The sequence below is a fragment of the Lissotriton helveticus genome, chromosome 11 (assembly GCF_964261635.1).
Source record: "Lissotriton helveticus chromosome 11, aLisHel1.1, whole genome shotgun sequence".
Lineage (NCBI taxonomy): Eukaryota > Metazoa > Chordata > Amphibia > Caudata > Salamandridae > Lissotriton > Lissotriton helveticus.
The window spans coordinates 483,701,159-483,721,596 of NC_136072.1; positions in this window are offsets into that span (position 1 = coordinate 483,701,159).

Sequence of the window (20,438 nt, forward strand, 5' to 3'; positions counted from 1 at the left end):
GGAGTGGCAGGGTATGCTCAGACATGAGTCCCTTGCTCACTGCACCATCAGGATTCAAGCAAGCCGGGCCGAAGACGGCTCCAATGCCAGAAACCGGTCCCCGGAAGCTTGTTTCCTTTCCAGTAAAGAATTGGCTTGGTAGTTTGGTCTGCCCTGTTCCCATGATGCACTGGGCCAGGGTCAGACTAATTTGCATATAGCCAGGTTCTGAGCTGGGATGGTGCAGTGAGCTAAAAAACGGTGCTGGATCAAGCCCTGATCTTTTGACTGGGTATGAGTGTTCTGTTTAATTCAGATGCTCTGTCCATCACCACCCCCCTTTATGAATCGTATCTATCATATATGGCACAATCCTGTCCGTTTACCCAATACTGGTGCACAATGGGCTGCCTTGCACCAACACAGGCACCTTTGCACCATAGTGCAAGGGTGCCTGAGTTGCGGGGATGATTATTTTTATGCAGGAATAGGACCTTCTTGCACAAAAACAATCAAAAGAGGCTTTTCCTCTTTCTATGTGTGGTGCAGAATGAAGCACACATAGAAAAATGAAAAATGAGGAGAAATAAAGATATTTCTCTTAATTTCTCCTCCATTACGCCTCCCCTGGGGAGGTTTACATTTTTGGCGCTGCCTCTGATTTACGATTTCTCAAAAATCTGGGGCAGTGTCAAAAAGCCCCAGATTTATGCTGGGAATGCTCCCAGCAACACCCATTGCATGCCCCTTTAACACAGAAAACGGTGTTAAAGGGAACCAAATTTACGAGGCAGCATTAAACCAAAAAGGTGGCTAAGTGCTGCCTCATAAATATGGCCAGGCTCCTGCACCACGGAATGTCACAAAGAGTGATGTTCTGGTGGCGCAAGGGCCTCATAAATGAGGCCTTGAGTTTGTAGGTTCTCCAAGAGCCCGAGGTACCTAGTGCCAAAAACTGAGCTGCACCGTACAATGGTTTTTCATTGCATACCGAGTATATAGCAATTCATTTGGTGAAATATGTAGAGTGAAAAATGGGTATCAAGGAAACCTATGTATTTCTGAAATGGGCACAAGAAATGGAGTTTAGGAGCAGTGGTTATTTGTACATTTCTGAAATTGTGGGTACTGTACTAGCATATGATTTAGAGGGTATTTCAAAATGCCTTCTTTCTTACACACTTGCTTACGTTTGGAAGGCAAAATGCATTGAAATCCAATTGGTAATAACAAATGTTCTACTATTCTATGCTTCCACTTGTCTTCCGATAAAAATGGTAACTCACTTGTGTGGGTAGGCCTTGTGCCGGCAACAAGAAAAGGCCCAAAACACAACATGGACACAACACATTTTTCCAGTCAAAACTGACCCTTTTTTGCAAAGTGGGTAGCTGTAGATTTTGGGCCCTAACTCACACGGTATTTAGGGAAACCTACGGAAAACTAGCAAACCTGCACATTTGTAAAAACTAGACTCCTGGGAGAATCCAGAGTGGGGCGACGCATGGCTCTCACTAGATTTTCTTACCCAGACTCCCTTGCAAACCTCACACTTTCCCTAAAAAACACATTTTCTTATATTTCTGGGCTAAAAAGCCCAGGAATCTGTGGGGAGTCAAAAACCTCATTCTACCCAGCATTCCTCCAAGTCTCCTGATACAAAATGGTACCTCACCTGTGTGAGTAGGCCTAGTTCCCGCACAGGAAATGGCCCAAAACATAACAAAGACACATCACATTTTTGCACTCAAAACTCACCCTTCTTTTGCAATGTGGGTAGCTGTTGATTTTGGGCCCTAGCTCAGCTGGCATCTAGGAAAACCAAGTAAACTTGCACATTTCTGAGAACTAGACTCCTGGAGGAATCAAGGGTGGGGTGACCTGCATGGATCTCACTAGGTTTTTCAACTCAGAATCCCTTGCACACCTCAAACGTGCCTAAAAAACACATTTTCCTCACATTTCTGTGATGGAATGTTCTGGAATCTTTGGAAAGCAACAAACCTCCTTTCACTCAGCATTCTGACAAGTCTCCTGATACAAATGCTACCTCACTTGTGTGGATAGGCCTAATGCCCACAACAGGAAAAGGCCCAAACGCAACATGGACAAATCTCGTTTTTTCCACTCAAAACTGATTTTCTTTTGCAAAGTGGTAGCTGTGGATTTTGGACACCAACTCAGCCACTACCTATGGAAACATAGCAAACCTGCACATTTTTAAAAACTAGACATCTGTGGGAATCCAGGGTAGGGTGAACTATATGATTCTCTGTAGGGTTTCTTACCCAGAATCCCTTGAACACCTCACACTTTGTCTAAAAACACATTTCCTTACATTTCTGTGATGCAAAGTTTTGTAATCTGTGGAAAGCCACAAAATTCCTTTCACCCACCATTCCCCCAAGTCTCCTGATAAAAATGGTACGTCACTTATCTGGGTAAGCCTAGTGCCTCTGACAGGAAAGGGCCCAAAACACAACGTTCACACATCACATTTCTACACTCAAAACGGGCCCTTTTTTTACATTGTGTAACTGTGGATATTGGGCTCTAGTTCAGCTGCCACCAAGGGAAATGTAGCAATCTTACACATTTATTTAAACTGGACACCTAGGGGAATCTATGGTGGGGCAAATTGCATGGCTCTTCTAAGTGTTACAAGGAATCCCTTGCCTCAAACTTTGACAAAAAAACAAATTTTTGTCACATTTCTGCAATGGAATGTTTTGGAATCTGTGGGGAGCCACAAAAGTACTTCCCCTAAGTCCTGTGATAAAAATGGTAACCTCGCTTTTGTGGGTAGGTCTAATGCATCAGGAAGGGGCCCAAAAGGCAGCATTGACCTGTCATGTTTTTCCACCCAGAGCTGACTTTTTTTTCAAAGTGGGTGGCTCTAGATTTCGGGTCATATCACTGCCAGGATCCTAGGGAAGCCTAGCCATCCTGCACATTTTTTAACAATAGAAACCTGGAACAATCCCGGGGTGGAGTTACTTGCATGTCTCACACTATGATATTTTACCCAGAACCCCTTGCAACCCTCAAACTTTGACTAAACAAGATATATTCCTCAAATTTCTGTGATGGAAAGTTCTAGAATCTGGGGGAATCCACAAACTTCCTTACACACAGGTCTCCTGATGAAAATGGAACATCACATGTGTGGGTAGGTCTAGTGCCCTGACAGGAAAGGGCCCAAAAAACAACATGGACACATTGCATTTCTTCTCTCAAATATGACCTTTTTTTTTGCAAAGTGGGTAGCTTGGTTTTCAGGCCTTAGCTTAACCGGCCTCTAAGGAAACCTAGCAAGCATGCACATTTTTGAAAACTAGACACCTAGGGCAATCCAGGGTGGGGTGACTTGCATGGCTCTGGCCAGGTTTTGTTACCCAGAATCCCTTGCAAACTCCAATCCATGACTAAAACACTTTTTCCTCAAATTTCTGTGATGGAAAATTTAGAAATTTGTGGGTAACCACAAATTTCCTAGTGCCCTTGGTTTCTACATATCCCCCCGAAAAGGACAATACCACACTTGTGTGGGTGGGCCAAGAGACCATGACATTCATGATTACTATCTTATCATACTTGACATCAGGGTCCAACAAGCATACTCTGCAAGCCAGTAGCCATATACATTTTACAGCTATAGGCGTCACCTTTCTCGCAATATTGGTTGATATTAGGAACAAAATCACCCCCCACGGGGTGTCCCTGCTGTTTTTTCTTCGCAGGCCGATTTAGTTAAACAAACCCTTCAATTATACGGGTTTCATCGCACAACCATGTTTCTTGCAAACACATTATCTCCACATTTTTGTCTAACTTTTTAAGGCTTTCTAGTTTTGACATTCTTCCAAGCCCATTTATGTTCCTTGATAAAATTCCAAGGTTGTGCGACGACCCACTCAGTGGGCTTTCAGGTGCGGGTTTCTTTTTTGCATTTCTCCTCAATGGCCTTTTCTCTCCTTTATGGTTCCCCACACTTTCTGTGTCCCAATTTCTATTGAGGCCTCAAGATCCATCTGTAAGAGCCTATTTAGGCCTTTTTGTCATTTTCTTTTCCCAGGGGCCATTGCTTGGTGACTGAGGTAGGCTTAAGTTTACCTTATTAGCCCCCTCTTTGATCCTTAGCAACCACACAATGCTCTTCCAATGCCTATTTGCAGACTAACTGCTTTCCTCACCTTGTGGGAAACTCCCCTTCCACCTTACTAACCACTGCACAGTTGTTAACGAACCGTCTGCCTCAGTAGTTCATCAAATGGGACTTCCTTTTATTTTTTTTATATTCCTTTTATATTCCAAATGTTTACCTACTAAATCATGATATCTAAACCAATTACCTCAGCGGTGCCGTTACAATAGCTGACAAATACTGAAGTGCGATGCTGTGCAGCCACCGCCACTCATCATTCTTATGAGTATCCTTATTTAATTTAATTTCCTTTATTTAAAGGTAATTAAGTTCCTGTGTGGTTCTCTCCCCAGATGTTCACTGGTTCCAAACGTTGAGCCCCACCACCCTTGCACCCAAACCCTGTAGACTTGTGGGCACAGGAGCACACTGCCGCTTGCCTAGCTACTTGGGGCTCCCCTGAGGGGCCGGCACAGTTGCTTGCCTGTTCCTGCTGCAGGGGAGGGCACTTGACTTCCAACACTCGTAAGAAGCGTAACCACAGTGCCGTCCTCCAAGGAGCGGAGGTTTGTATGCCAGGCTGTCCCTCGTCTGTCCCTGATTGTTGCTTAAAGGAGATTCCACGTCATAGTGTCCATGCTGCTGGCACCACAGTACATCCTGCTATGAGAAAAATCACTTCACACAAAGGCAGTGTCTTCAAGGCAGCTCAAGAAACATACTTTAAAAGGAGTCACCCACTTCAATATGCACTTTACTAGAAGCACATAACGTTTCAACCTAGCTGAACATTCTTGCACAGAAGCATTTAGTATCTGTGTGTCTCATTAGAAAGCACTTTAAGATTAAAGTTCCCAGATGATAAAAAACAGTTACTAAATATTTGGAAATGTACCAAACTGTTATCACACTTTAAATAACTACTGCTTTGGGAACACTGTGAAGTAAAGCACAACGCCAAATGAAGAGCGAAAGAAAAAAGTTTTGGACAAAGAATGAATCATACTTTTCACCTTGTTTAAATTACATTTTAATGATTATGTTTTTCATTTGACGCTATTGCTAAAGACCCTTTGCCAGTCCATTACATTAACATTATCACTGCAAACTTTTCACCTCGTAATTAGTGAGAACAGCGATCAACGAGCGAACGGTGCCCATTCATTTTTTCAGCCTGCTATGATGAAACAGTATTTCGCTTGCTCTTCATTAACACATATATTAGCCTCAAAGGGAGGTTTAGGCGTCATTGTACCTTTCGCTTCAAGTAGGCTTTGCAGGTTAAGTATTTCGAAGGCAATTGAAATTGTGTATTCCTAATGAGGACGCGTTTTTTAACAGATATATGAGAACAAGGTCCGACACTGCCAACAAATAGATTCAGAACCCCATTCCAACATGTGCGAACAGTCCAGTGAGTGGGAAGCATCGGGTCTGCCCCGGCAATGCAGAGACACCAGTAATAGTAACTGGGATGTAGAAGGAGCTTGAAACTTCCACGTAAGAAGAAATCAAGGGGCAGATATACAAGCCCCTTGCGACACTTTTACGCCGCAGTTGCATCACTTTTGTGACGCAGCGGCGGCGTAAACCATGCGCCAGGTTTCATGTGGGCGTTCTGTCGCAGGGTGTGCGTTCCCTCGCAGGAAATCCCCGTAAAACTGACGCAGTGAAATCTACAAGATTTCGCGGAGTCAGTTTTAAGACGCTGCTGCGCCAAATCCTTACGCCTGCTTGAAACAGGCGTAAGGAGTGACGCACCACGTTAAGTATGGGCGGCCCCTGTGCATTGCAGGAGTTGTATCACACTTGCGACGTGACTCCAGCAATGCTCCGCCCGTATGCCACAAGATGCGTCACGCATCTGCCCCTCCTTGCACCATCGTGCGCCGCATTGTAAATGTGACGCATCCGTGGTGGCGCAAGGGGGGGATTGCGTAACAAACCTGTTCTGGCGCATCACTGCTGATTTGCAGAGATGCGCCAGAAGTTGTAGATCTGTCCCAAAGTCTCTCATGGATATGGATGTTTCATCTAACACACCCGAATTATCACAACTCACTTCAGGACCCAAGTTTTTCTTTTTGTTAGATGTAAAACCAAATTTAACAACTCATTCCCCAAAAAACTACAGGATCGCTAAACGTCTTATAACAATCTTACAACCTTTTTTGGCATGCACATATTTTTTAATGCAAAATATGTCTCACATATTCACTTTCACCTTACTAACATGGTTGCATTTATCAAACGTTTTCTTTTGTTTGCTCTTACCATTGGCAACATTTTTTTTGACTCTAGCTCATCCAGATGAACACGAAACTTAACTCACTTGCTCATCCAGTTGGGACATAGTTTGGTGTCTGGCTTCCACCCTCTCAAAAGCTCAAAAGGGGAAACCTGTGTAGTATCAAGAGGACTTGTGCAATAAAACCATAGCATGAATTGAACTGCATTCACAACAAAACACTTGTTAGCAATCGGCCATTGGATGCACTGAGAAAATACCTATTCATTCGCTCCACCTGACAATTATTTGGGGATGATAAAGTGAGGTCCTAAGGTGCTTAATATCACTTGATTTGAGAAAGGCATCCACCTCCCTCTTCACCATTTGGACCACGTTTTCTGCTCTCAGAAATTTGGGGAGTGCTTCTCTAAGAAAGATTTTCATTAGGAATTCTATGAATGTCTTCGCTTTGGGTTCTGTCACAAACTTGACTTCTGGCCCCTTAGAAATCAAATCCATTGCGACCAAAGCAAAGGATAGTTGAAAAGGCAAACAATAAAATGGACCCACCAAATTAATGCCACCCTTCAACCGCGCTCTAGAAGGACACTCTATAGGCTGCAAAGGTGGCTTTCTTACAACAATGTTCTTCTCAGCACCAAAACACAAAGCACATTTCCCCACGACACCATCAACCTCTTTGTCCATGGATAGCCACCACAAGGTCTGTCTAATTCTGCGTTTTATGAAAGTCTTTCCCAAGTGTCCCTCGCGGGCCATCAGTATAAACTTATACCTAAGCTCTTCTGGTGGTACTAACTTATCACTTGTCATTAGAAGACTGTCTTCAACACTAACTTCCTCAAAACTAATCTCAATTTATAACTACTCCTCAGACACTGCACACAGCTCTTCCAAATTCATTGCAGCAATCAAACAAGTTTCATCCAGCCCTTTGTTCCCTTCATTCATACCATCATTGCTGGAAGTAAATCTTGACAAAAAATCTGCCGAACGTTTTTAGCACCTTGACTATTTTTTATTTCAAACTGATACTGCAACACATTTGTTGTTAGTCTTGCCATTCTAGGGGTTTGTGCTTTGATTTTATCACCAGTCAAGATGGCAACATGGGGTTTGTGATCAGTACAAACTCAAAACTTAGTTCCGCATATGTAATGTTTGAATTTTTGCATTGCCCACCAACATGCAAGGATCTCCTTTTCAATGGTTGAGTAATGAATTTCTTATTCACTCAGCATTCTTAAAGCATAGCCCACAGTATTTTCAAACGTACCATCATTTGGATTAGAACTGCATCCAGCCCCATAATTGCATGCATCAACCGTAACACAACGCTTAAGCAAAGGATAATGGCCTCAAAATCCTGGAATTCGCAAACTGTATTTTGACCCATTCAGATGACTCCTGGCACATGGAATTCCATTTAAACTATACATTCTTCTTCAAGAGTACAGTCAATGGTTTAATATGCACTGTGTAATAAGAGATAACCCAGGTGTAAAACTCACACATACTCATAAATGATTTCAACACAGTTTTATTGACCAGAGTTTGTGCATCCATGGTGGCAATAACTAAGCCTGGTCTTGGTTCAATACCATCCCCTGCGATAATGTGCCCAAGATACTCCACTCTTTCTTTCCCTATCTCAAACTTCTCAATTTTCAGTACAACACCTTTGCCTTGCAGGACAGAAAACACCTGTTTTATTTAGAGCGGGCTCATGGGCTACAATAATCTAAATGTCGTCCTGAAAGGTGACCACCCCTTTAACATCCTTGAAAAACTGGTACATAATCCTCTGGAATACGAATGCCACAGAGACTAATCTGAGCGGCATCCTACAATACTGGAAAGTACCAATAGATGACATGAAGGCTGTGAAGTGTCTAGACTCTGGTTCTAAAACTACAAGCTGATAGGTGGATGTTAAGTCAAGTATGAAAAATCATCTTGCACCTGCCAACAAAGCCAGAAGATCAGTAATTTTTATTTGGGAGGGGATCTTAATCCACCCAAATGGGCTTGTTGAGACTTCACAAGTACACGCAAACCCTCAATTCCCTACTTGTCTTCCTGGTGACAAGGAGCAATAACCACAGCAATGACTCAACAGGTTCAACTAATAAACAATCACACAACTTTACAAGTTCTTTTTCAAGGTCTTCTCTTACGGAAAAAGGGGCACTCCGCAATTTGTGTTTTATTGGAATTGACCCTTCTTTAACCTTGATCTTGTGTTTAAACCCTTTTATAGTGCCCATATTATCCAAACATACTTCAGGGAACCAGAACATGACGTTTGAACCAAAACCTTCTCCAACAACAGACACCTGTTCTTGGTACCGGGCCTCAACACAATTTTGAAAAGACCTTGGTGAAGCAATCCTAAAATACACAAACCCATGACAGCCACATAGACTTTTTGTACAATTTTTTCTGTTCTTGAAAACCAAGACATCTTCAAAATCTCCAGATAACTCAATATACCTCCCTTCATAAGATACAGGAGATTGGTCTGGAGGTTCAAGACTCCTGCCTGGCCACAATTCATTAAACATTTCCTGGGTTATCATTGTTATTCTTGCCCCTGAGTCACCCACCATCATATCTGCATATGTATCCACACAATTTTCTGGATCAACGATGCATACATCATCTCCAACAACCAACACCATGTCCTGAATATCTTCATGTAACTTTTCTAACTTTTCTTTATACTCATCGCCACCTGAAATTAGCTACTACATTGTTCCCTCTGGAAGACATGTTGTGCTGACTCTGGCAAACTTTAGCAAAGTGCCCTACCTTGCTACATTTCCTTCAAACTGCATTTTTAGCAGAACGCTGTTTACCGGACCTGACATGTGGAACATTTCTACACCTAAAGCATATATTGGACTGTTTAAAAAAAACATAGAAAACCCAAATCTTGGTTTGTCTTTATGTATCGTAGTCTCCTTCATTGAGACTTTACTTCTCATGTGAATATTTTCCACAACCTAATTTTTCTTCTTTTCAAGCTCTTTGACTGATATCTGGGATGTCTCAATGCTTTTTGCAATTCACAGTGTTTCATCCAGAGTAGGATTACTGAGCGACATTAATTTTTTCGGATAGTTTTGTTTGAGCAGTGTCAAATAAACTGATCACGGACAAGTTGGTTAGTAAAGTTCTCAAAGTTAAAACCTGCGTCCAACCTCCCAAGAGCTAACACTTACATACCTACACTTTCACCACTGAATTGTTCCCTCGTCAACCATTTGAGATATAACCTGACAATGCTATGTTGAACATCAAATCTTCTTTTTAATTAGTAAACCGTTTCAGTGAAATCATCCCCTTGTTCCTCCTCTGTGATTTCACTTTCGGGGAGATGTGTATTGTACATCCCTCAAACCTAAGGAAGTGAGGGACTAAACATGTCTTTCTTTCTGCACAGAACATTGATGCTCCAATTGCCTCCAAATATGTCTGAAAAGCATCAAATCAGTTCCTCCAAATCATTGGTGGTTCACCTGGACCATCCAGATAAGGTGGAGGTGGATTTACAGAATGCATGCTTGGTGTAACTACTTTCGACTCTACATAAATAAATAAATGGTTAGCATATCAGTGTTGAAACTCAACTGAATCAGCAATACACCAAAACACAACAACCAGAAGTGAGTGTATCACTGTTGAGAATTCTGCAACAATGAACTCCCTACAAAATGTACTGTTTATGTTGCACAAGTGATTGTATCACTGGTGCTGTATGGTCAATTAGTGACACTGGTGCTGTAGCTGTAATAGATTGAAATTTACTGATAGTGTTCCACAGAGTGAGGGTAACATATGTGCTGTAAGAATAATGGGTAACACACCCTATTCCCCTCAAAGTGAGTGTATCATTGATGGCATAGAAGTAATAGATGGCATACTAAATTTTCCACCAAGTGATATTATAAGTGTGTATATCACTAAATAACACTGGTTTTGATGATACACGATGTAAAGTGTGTTTGTTACTGAATACCCAAATGAAAGTATATAATTTCGTTTTCTTCTTTTACTTTCCCAATGTTACTTTGGTTAACCTGGCTGGATGGGGCATACTACGATAGACACCTTGGCTACATAACTAACTTGAATATGCCCCTGATTATAAATCAGTTTCCTTAACAAATGCCACAATAATGTCCAATGTAATATGGCCGCTGTTGAAGACTGTTGAAGGAGCTACGGCGGCGGCTTCGTTATGGTGTTATGATGCTTTTCAGGGGGCAGTGAATCCTGCAAAGTCTGTGAAGCTGCACGACCTCCGGCGAGCTGCAGGAGCCGCGGGAGCCACGGGAGCCGCAGGATCACAAGACTCCCGATAAGTCTCCCGACTGCCAACGAGGCCGCCAGCTGTGACGAGACTAGGGCAGAAGCGGCGGGTAGGGGGGCCGGAACGGTTTATCACTGAGAGCTGCAAAACCCTTTGCATGGCTATTGCCACAAGTATCCTTATTGCGGTGACTGCTTTTGGAGGACCAGAGGCTCATTACTGACAGCCTCGAGATACTGTGCACTTGTATTGCCCCAATTATTGCCCCAATTATTGCCCCAACTATTCCTTTTGCGGGGACTGCTTCTGGAGGACCAGAGGGGGTTACAACTCACAGCACCGTTCTGATAAGTGAAGTGTTGACCCACGCCCATCTGAGCCCGGAGGCTGGGCCCCCTCTCTAACATCCAGAACTTCATCTAAGGTAAAGTGCCCATTTGATGTTTTAGACTGTGCTCACAAGTGTTTATTAGCTAATAACAGCTTCCAAACCACTGCCCTCCTAGACATTGACTGTGCACATTGGAGGACGTGAGGAGGACGTTTGCTACCAGGGACTGCAAGTCCCAGGGGGCCAGTGTCTTTTGCCCGCACCTTGTCAAGTTCTTACTACGTCGTCCCTTACCTTATCTCGAGGATGGCGTAGTAGATTTCGCAGAGACGCAAGTGACCAACTTCCCAAGAAACTAACTATAAACTTGACAGACTTAAATTTTACAGCCAAGATTAAAACTAGAAATTTGGGAGGAGGGCCGGTACTGGACCTTGATGTGAGGTTTTTGGGGCTTGCTGTCGACCTATGAAACACAAGTGAGGATACATTTTTAGTTTACAAGTACCTTAAATTTCCTTTTATCTTTACAACTAAAGTCTTCTCCTTCCTAAAGTCTCCGCGCTGGTTAACTCAAGAAAGACTCCTACCTGCGATCAGAGCTGCTCTATCTTAGTCCAGTATTTCTTTGTCTTGTGATGTCGGGAAGTTGTCGGGATGTTTCCAGATGTTTGGGTCTGAGGTTCTGGGATTCATGGATTTTTGTCCTCGATGCTTCTCTATAAACAAGGAAAAAATATCTTTAATATGTCTTCTAGCTGAGTAGATTTATTCCCCCTAGGTGTCAGAACTCACTTGCAATTGCTTTCATTTGGTGCACTGTAGCATTTCTTTTGAAGACTCATATAATCCTAGAGAACCTGTGGTAAACGAAAGAATAGGGAAAATACAAGGCTCTTCCCTAAAGTACACACCTTTATGAAACCCCCGAGATCAAAACTGTTTAGGAAAAACTAAAGAAAATAACATTCTATTACAATTCTTCTTGGAAAGAATGGCACAAATTAAACAACAAGTAATTACTACAATTTGTCTTTTGCCTGTTCACAGATAAATCAAAGTCTTGTCTTCAATTGCCTCCTCTAAATTCAAGGCACAATTCCTTCTGCCGAAGAAAAGAAAGTCTCAATGTCCGAAATAACTCTCTTGCGTTGGGCGCCTGGAATTATAAAATGAAGCACTTAACTTGTATCTTTCTTGTCTTTTCTTCAGGTCCGGCGCAAAGATTCCTTGTCAAAAGTCGGGCCTCCGAGCAGGTTTCCTTCCTTCAGGCTTGATCGCCGAGAATGCCCTCACACGCGACCTCTCTAGAAGCAGGGCGGAAGGCAAAGCAATTTCTGGAAGCCTGGGTGCGGTTTAAATAGCCGACCGCACCCAGGAGAGAGCGTGCGCACGTTACGTTAGGAGCCGCTATGAGAGAGATGCTCTCTAGCGGCTTTGACGTGCTGACAATACAGGCTCCCCTGAATATCGCGCTACCACATGGAATCTGTTTCCAACTCTAATCGCGTCTTCAGACCTAATAACAACTTCCAATGACATGTTCCTAACGAGTGAATTAACGAAGCTAAGCACTTAGTAAAGAAAACACCACGTAATGAGATCACAACAATACAGAAAGCATATCTTTTTGACATAAACACATTCTTACACTTTCTTACACATACTGGAGTGCTGGTGCACGGGAAAGGGGTGGGTTTTCTTCAAGTCCTAGTTCGAAGGCCTCAGCCTTCGATGGGAGGTTCATGACAGTACTCCCTCCTCAAGATCCCCCCTAAAACCGGTGGAATAGGTTTCGGTTTCATGGGATACCTTTCATGAAAGGATCGTACCAGTTTGGGAGCATTCTTTAAATGTTCCAAAGGTTCCCACGATCTTTCTTCGGGACCAAAACCCTTCCAATCCACAAGATAGAAAAGTTTTCCACGCACTCTCTTTGAGTCCAAGATGGTTTTTACCTCATATTCCTGGTTTCCATCAATCAATACTGACGAAGGAGGTTGGACAAACCGAGTCTGGGGATGAAAAGGTTTAACTAGAGAGACATGAAACACTGGATGGATTAAGTATTTTTTAGGGAGGGTCAATTTAACACAAACTGGATTTATAATCTTTTCGATAGGAAAAGGCCCAATATATCTTGGATTGAATTTACGATAACCCTGAATCTTTAAATTTCTAGTACTCAACCATACCTTGTCTCCAGGAACATAATCAGGTTGTTTGGATCTATGCTTGTCTGCAGATTTCTTTTGGTCTTCTTTGGCTTGAGCTAAATTGAAAGTGGCTTGTTCTTGGATGGAAGATAATTTGGAAACATAATCGGAAACAACTGGTACAGAACAATCTTTTTTTATATCACTAGGAAAACTTTTAGGATGATAGCCAAAGTTACAAAAGAAAGGAGACATTCCTAAGGAAGTATGATTCACATTATTGTAAGCAAATTCCAATTGACTCAAAAACTCGGGCCAATCTCCTTCTTCAGTAGGTAACATACATCGAATAAACTGTTCGATCGTTTGATTGGTACGTTCAGTTAAACCATCTGTTTGAGGGTGATAACTAGATGATAATCGGATGTCCATGTTTAGTAAAGAACTCAAATTTTGCCAGACACGAGAAATGAACTGCGACCCTCTGTCCGAAATAACCACCGAAGGAATTCCGTGTAGACGAACTATATTAGTCATCAAGAGGTGAGCTAATTCCATAGCAGTTGGTAATTTCTTAAGAGGGACAAAATGTGCCATACGAGAAAACTGGTCTACAACTGTTAGAATGGTTGTATACCCTTTCTTAGTTTTAGGAAGTTCTACTATAAAATCCAAAGAGATGGTATGCCATGGATGAGGTGGGACAGGTAGTGGAGTTAGTAAACCGCTTGGTGCCTGATGAGATGGTTTGTTCTGAATGCAAATACTACAAGTATCTACAAAAAGTTGAACATCTTTAAACATTGCTGGCCACCAAAATGTTCTTTTAACCAACTCGTACGTCTTCACAACACTGGGATGGGCTGAAATTGAAGTGTCATGATGAAAGTGAAGGATATCTTTTCTTATAGCCTGTGTTGGTACGAAAATTAAATCATGCATAAAAATTAGGTTCTCCTTTTCTTGACAAAAAGGAAATTCTTTTTTCCAACTTTCCAGACCTTTCTTGTCAATTTCCTTCTTAATTTCAGCAATTATATCACTAGAGGATAAATTGGCTTGAAATCGAGAGGGCGGAAGAAGGGGTGCTTTCTCTACAGAGGGTTCTGAAATTTCATAACCCATTCTGGACAAAGCATCGGCCTTTAAGTTTTCTTTTCCTGGTCTGTAGGTAATCACAAAGTCGTAATCATTAAAAAACATTGACCATCTTAACTGCCTGGCAGATAATGCTTTTACAGATCTTAAAGCCTGCAGATTTCTGTGATCCGTATAAATTGTTACTGGATGTCGAGCACCTAGCAAGTAGTGGCGCCATTCTTCGAAAACTGCCTTAATTGCCAACAGCTCCTTGTCTGCTATAGCATAATTTATTTCAGCTTCGGATAATTTTCTGGAATAAAAAGCTATTGGGTGCATTTGGCCTGTGTCTTTATTTCTTTGAGATAAAATGCCTCCAAGAGCTAAATGAGAAGCATCAGCTTCCACAATAAAGGGCTGAGAGGGATCCGGATGGCTTAAAATAGGAGCTGAAGTGAATTTTTTCTTCAGACTTTGAAAAGCTGTTTCTGCTTGATCTGAGCAAAGGAACTTTTCTCCTTTACGAAGCAATCTAGTGATAGCAGTAATAGTTTGGGAAAAGTCTTGGATAAATCGGCGATAAAAATTCGCAAAACCCAAAAAGCTCTGAACCTGTTTAACAGAAGTGGGACTAGGCCAGGAATCCACAGCACTAACCTTTTTTGGATCCATTTCTATTCCTTTTGGGCTGATGACATAACCAAGAAACTCTACTTTTGTGACATGAAACAAACTTTTTTCTAATTTCACAAAAAGTGAGTTTTCCAACAGTTTTCTTAGAATGGCACGAACCTGCAGTACATTTTCTTCGTAAGAGGTGGAGAAAATCAATATATCATCGATATAAACTACACAGCATACATCAATGAATTCATGCAAGACTTCATTTATAAAAAATTGGAATGCGGCTGGAGCATTGCAGAGTCCGAATGGCATGACTTGGTATTCGAAGAGGCCAAATTTTGTGCGGAAGGCGGTTTTCCACTCATCGCCACTTCGGACTCTCACTAGATGGTAGGCTCCTCGAAGATCCAATTTGGTATAAATGGTTGCATTTTTCACCTGGTCTAATAAGGTGGGAATCAAAGGCAAAGGATACCGATTTTTTACGGTTACATTGTTTAAGGCCCTATAGTCTATACACGGGCGCAATTCACCCCCTTTTTTTGGAATGAAAAAAAGAGAAGATGAAACAGGTGATCTTGAGTGCCTAATGAAACCATTTGCAAGGTACTCATCCAAGTATTCTCTGAGATGAACATTCTCTTTCTCGGTAAGGGCGTATATTCTGCTACAGGGAAGAGTTGCTCCAGGAACTAAATCAATTCGACAGTCAAAATCTCGGTGAGGAGGTAGAGTGTTAGGTTTTTTTTGGTCAAAAACGTCCAAAAGATCTGAGTAAACGGGAGGAACACCTTCTAAAGCCAAAATGCTGGTAGAGTCCGTACTAAAATCAAAGCCCTGAATTACATCACTTGGCCTTTCCAAGAGGAAACACTGGCTTGAACAATGATTGGAATTAAAAGTTACTGTTTTAGAAACCCAGTCTATGATTGGATTATGTTGAATTAGCCAAGGGATACCCAAAATTAGTTTGAACTGAGGGGCATCAATAATGTCAAAATGTATCTCTTCACTGTGAATGGGTGAGCTGTCCATCTTTAGTAATTCAGTTTGTCTATTGATAGGACCAGAGGTTAGTTCTTTACCATCTACTGCTCTAACTATCTCGGGGTGGTCTTTTTGAATTGCCTTAAAACCTAATCGTGAAAAGAAACTAGTATCTATGAAATTGCCAGTAGCTCCTGAATCTAAAACTGCTTCTACTTTTTTAGCTTGAGATGAAGGAAGTAAACTCTTTAATTCCACAAGAAGTGGCACAGCGTTGCTCTGGTTCCACTCCTACTTATGGGATCGGAAACAGGCGGTCTCCCTCCCTCCATTCCAATCCTCCTTCGCTCCGGTGCCTCAGGGAGTCCCCCAGGGCTCCTCCATCAGCCCCATTCTCTTTAACGTGTACCTCTTCCCGCTGATCACGTTGATTAAGTCGTTTGGGATCAAAACAATCAACTACGCTGATGATACGCAGCTCATACTCTCTTGGGAAGGAGAGGACTCCATTCCTTTAACTACCTTCCACAACTGCTTAAGAGAGACGGCTGGGTGGCTCCACAGAAATTCCCTCCAGTTCAATTCCTCTAAAACAGAGGTTCTGTTCTGTGCCGGCACACATCTACCCCGCCAGCTTCCGAGTGAATTCTGGCCTCCAGAGACTAGAGACAAACCTCTGCCAGTCTCCTCGGTCCGTAACCTGGGAGCCATGCTCAACAACAAGCTGAGTATGGAAACCCAGGTAACAAAAACAGTGGGGATCTGCACAGCCCTGCTACGCTCCCTGCGTAAAATTATGCCACTCCTCCCCGCACAAGCCCGGGCATCGATAGTCAGGTGTACAATACTCAGTCGCCTTGACTATTGCAATGCACTGCTCCTTGAGTCCCCAGTCACGCTGCTGGACCGACTTCAAAGAATTCAATCGGCCGCCGCCAAGCTGGCTCTCGGTTGGACGAGAAGGTCCTCGGCCACAGCAGCCTTGGTCGAGCTACATTGGCTTCCTCTAAAGCAGCGGGTGGCATTCAAGTCCCTCTGCATTGTCTTCAAGGCTCTGCATGGACTCGGGCCTAGACCCCTGCAAGCCCTGTTCCTGTGGTACACTCCCACTAGAGACCTACGATCGTCCTCAGCCTGTTTGGTAAAGGTGCCCAGATTCAATAAAGCCAGAACCGGGGGCAGATCCTTCAGGGTCGCAGCGGCCAAGTTATGGAACAGCCTACCCATTGACATACGCCAGATCTCACAACTTCTTCCATTCAGGAAACGCATCAAGACCTGGCTCTTCCCCTAATCCCCCACCCGTCTGCTAGCTACTCCGGTCTATCCTCAGCAGTACATTCACCAGCGCCAGGAAGCCTGCAAGGTATCAGCTGCGCTTTATAAATATTTAAAATAATAAAAAAAATAAAAAAAATAAGAATACTAAAATATTTACATCCAATAGGTGGAACAGTAGAGGCCAAACTGGAAATTGCACTCGATGAACCGACCTCATCCTTCACCGAGTGTTCTAGTTTTCCGATTGCTCTTGAACTAAAGCTACATCTGAGGACTTGATCCTAGGTTTGTTGGGTCGAGCGGGACAGTCTCTGACAAAATGTCCTGTCTTACCGCAATAAAGACATTGATTCAGCTTGCGTCTTTTGTCCTTTTCGTCTTTGGACAAAGGTCCCCTAATTGAACCAATTTGCATAGGTTCCACTGTATCTAGCTTTGGAGGTATGTCTCGAGAAGTAGAACTTCTTTCTTTCACGAAAAGAATTCTGTGATCACCTTTTACCTTTTCCCCCTTTCTTTCACCAAGGCGATGGTTTAACTTTACTACTAGATCAATGAAGTCATTGATATCTTCAGGAGGTTCTAGAATTTGTGTCACCATGTCTTTCAAATCATCTTTCAATCCCCTGTAGAAAATCGATATTCTCTTTTCGTATGGCCATTTTGCTTCTAAAACCAGTCGATTGAACTGAGAAATATAGTGCAATAAATCGGAAGATCCCTGTTTTAAATTCAGCAACTCATTATCAGCTGACTGAACAAAAACATGTTTAGCGAAAATTTTCTTTAAAGCACGTTCAAAATGTTTTAAATTATATAGAATAGGGTCATCCTTTTCTACCAGGGGAACAGACCAGAGTGCTGCATCTCCTCCAAAATAAGATAGCATAAAAGCCACCTTAGACGAATCATCAGGAAATGCAGACCTTTTAGCTAAGAAGTGTAAGTGACACTGTTGCATAAAAATAGAAAACTTATTCACATCACCATAAAATCTTTCAGGCTGAGCTAAGGGAGTAGGTATAGGAGTTATTACTTGAATCTGAGATTGAGCCTCTGAACTAGAAGATGGACCTGGAAAAGTAGCTGGTTTCACTACAGGCTTTTGTTGAACTGCTGACTGTAAAGTTATCATGTCTCTACGAATAGCTGCGTTTTCTTGTTTTAAGTCATTTAATGCAGCTGCAATATCTTGTAAGGTTACTTGGTCCATTGCGTCTGGGCGAAATAATACTCGCGGGCTTTGCCTTCTGTCAAGTTCTTACTACGTCGTCCCTTACCTTATCTCGAGGATGGCGTAGTAGATTTCGCAGAGACGCAAGTGACCAACTTCCCAAGAAACTAACTATAAACTTGACAGACTTAAATTTTACAGCCAAGATTAAAACTAGAAATTTGGGAGGAGGGCCGGTACTGGACCTTGATGTGAGGTTTTTGGGGCTTGCTGTCGACCTATGAAACACAAGTGAGGATACATTTTTAGTTTACAAGTACCTTAAATTTCCTTTTATCTTTACAACTAAAGTCTTCTCCTTCCTAAAGTCTCCGCGCTGGTTAACTCAAGAAAGACTCCTACCTGCGATCAGAGCTGCTCTATCTTAGTCCAGTATTTCTTTGTCTTGTGATGTCGGGAAGTTGTCGGGATGTTTCCAGATGTTTGGGTCTGAGGTTCTGGGATTCATGGATTTTTGTCCTCGATGCTTCTCTATAAACAAGGAAAAAATATCTTTAATATGTCTTCTAGCTGAGTAGATTTATTCCCCCTAGGTGTCAGAACTCACTTGCAATTGCTTTCATTTGGTGCACTGTAGCATTTCTTTTGAAGACTCATATAATCCTAGAGAACCTGTGGTAAACGAAAGAATAGGGAAAATACAAGGCTCTTCCCTAAAGTACACACCTTTATGAAACCCCCGAGATCAAAACTGTTTAGGAAAAACTAAAGAAAATAACATTCTATTACAATTCTTCTTGGAAAGAATGGCACAAATTAAACAACAAGTAATTACTACAATTTGTCTTTTGCCTGTTCACAGATAAATCAAAGTCTTGTCTTCAATTGCCTCCTCTAAATTCAAGGCACAATTCCTTCTGCCGAAGAAAAGAAAGTCTCAATGTCCGAAATAACTCTCTTGCGTTGGGCGCCTGGAAATATAAAATGAAGCACTTAACTTGTATCTTTCTTGTCTTTTCTTCAGGTCCGGCGCGAAGATTCCTTGTCAAAAGTCGGGCCTCCGAGCAGGTTTCCTTCCTTCAGGCTTGATCGCCGAGAATGCCCTCACACGCGACCTCTCTAGAAGCAGGGCGGAAGGCAAAGCAATTTCTGGAAGCCTGGGTGCGGTTTAAATAGCCGACCGCACCCAGGAGAGAGCGTGCGCACGTTACGTTAGGAGCCGCTATGAGAGAGATGCTCTCTAGCGGCTTTGACGTGCTGACAATACAGGCTCCCCTGAATATCGCGCTACCACATGGAATCTGTTTCCAACTCTAATCGCGTCTTCAGACCTAATAACAACTTCCAATGACATGTTCCTAACGAGTGAATTAACGAAGCTAAGCACTTAGTAAAGAAAACATCACGTAATGAGATCACAACAATACAGAAAGCATATCTTTTTGACATAAACACATTCTTACACTTTCTTACACATACTGGAGTGCTGGTGCACGGGAAAGGGGTGGGTTTTCTTCAAGTCCTAGTTCGAAGGCCTCAGCCTTCGATGGGAGGTTCATGACACACCTGAGCCTGCTCTGCCTCGACGCGTGAAAAGAACTTGCCACTCCCGCTTTGCGGGAGCCGCTACGCCGGTGCTTGCTGCAGAGGAGGACGTGAGGAGGACGTTTGCTACAAGGGACTGCAAGTCTCAGGGTGCCAGTGTCTTTTGCCCATACCTGAGCCTGCTCTGCCCAGGGCTATTTAACCAATTAACATCCCCGGGGGCGCACGCCCGGCGAAGCCCGGGCCAAGGTCGGGCCCGATTGAGCCTGTTAAAGACCGGAGGAGGCCGGGCTGGGCCCCCCCTCTAACCACTGTGGCTACTAAGGTTAGTTGCTGTAAGATTGTACGTTTTTATCTGTTTCAGCTTGGCTACTATCGTTGCGGGATCTTTGAACTGCCAATTTTCCTTCCTTGGTCAAAATGACCACTCATGAGGGCAAAAACAGGGCGGCTGGGGGGAGTGTCGCTGGGACATTGGATCAATTTTTTATTAGAGCCAGCTCAGTCTTAGCATACGAGATTGCTCTGACTGAGCGCCGCTTCTCCCTAGATCTCCTGCAAACTAAACGAT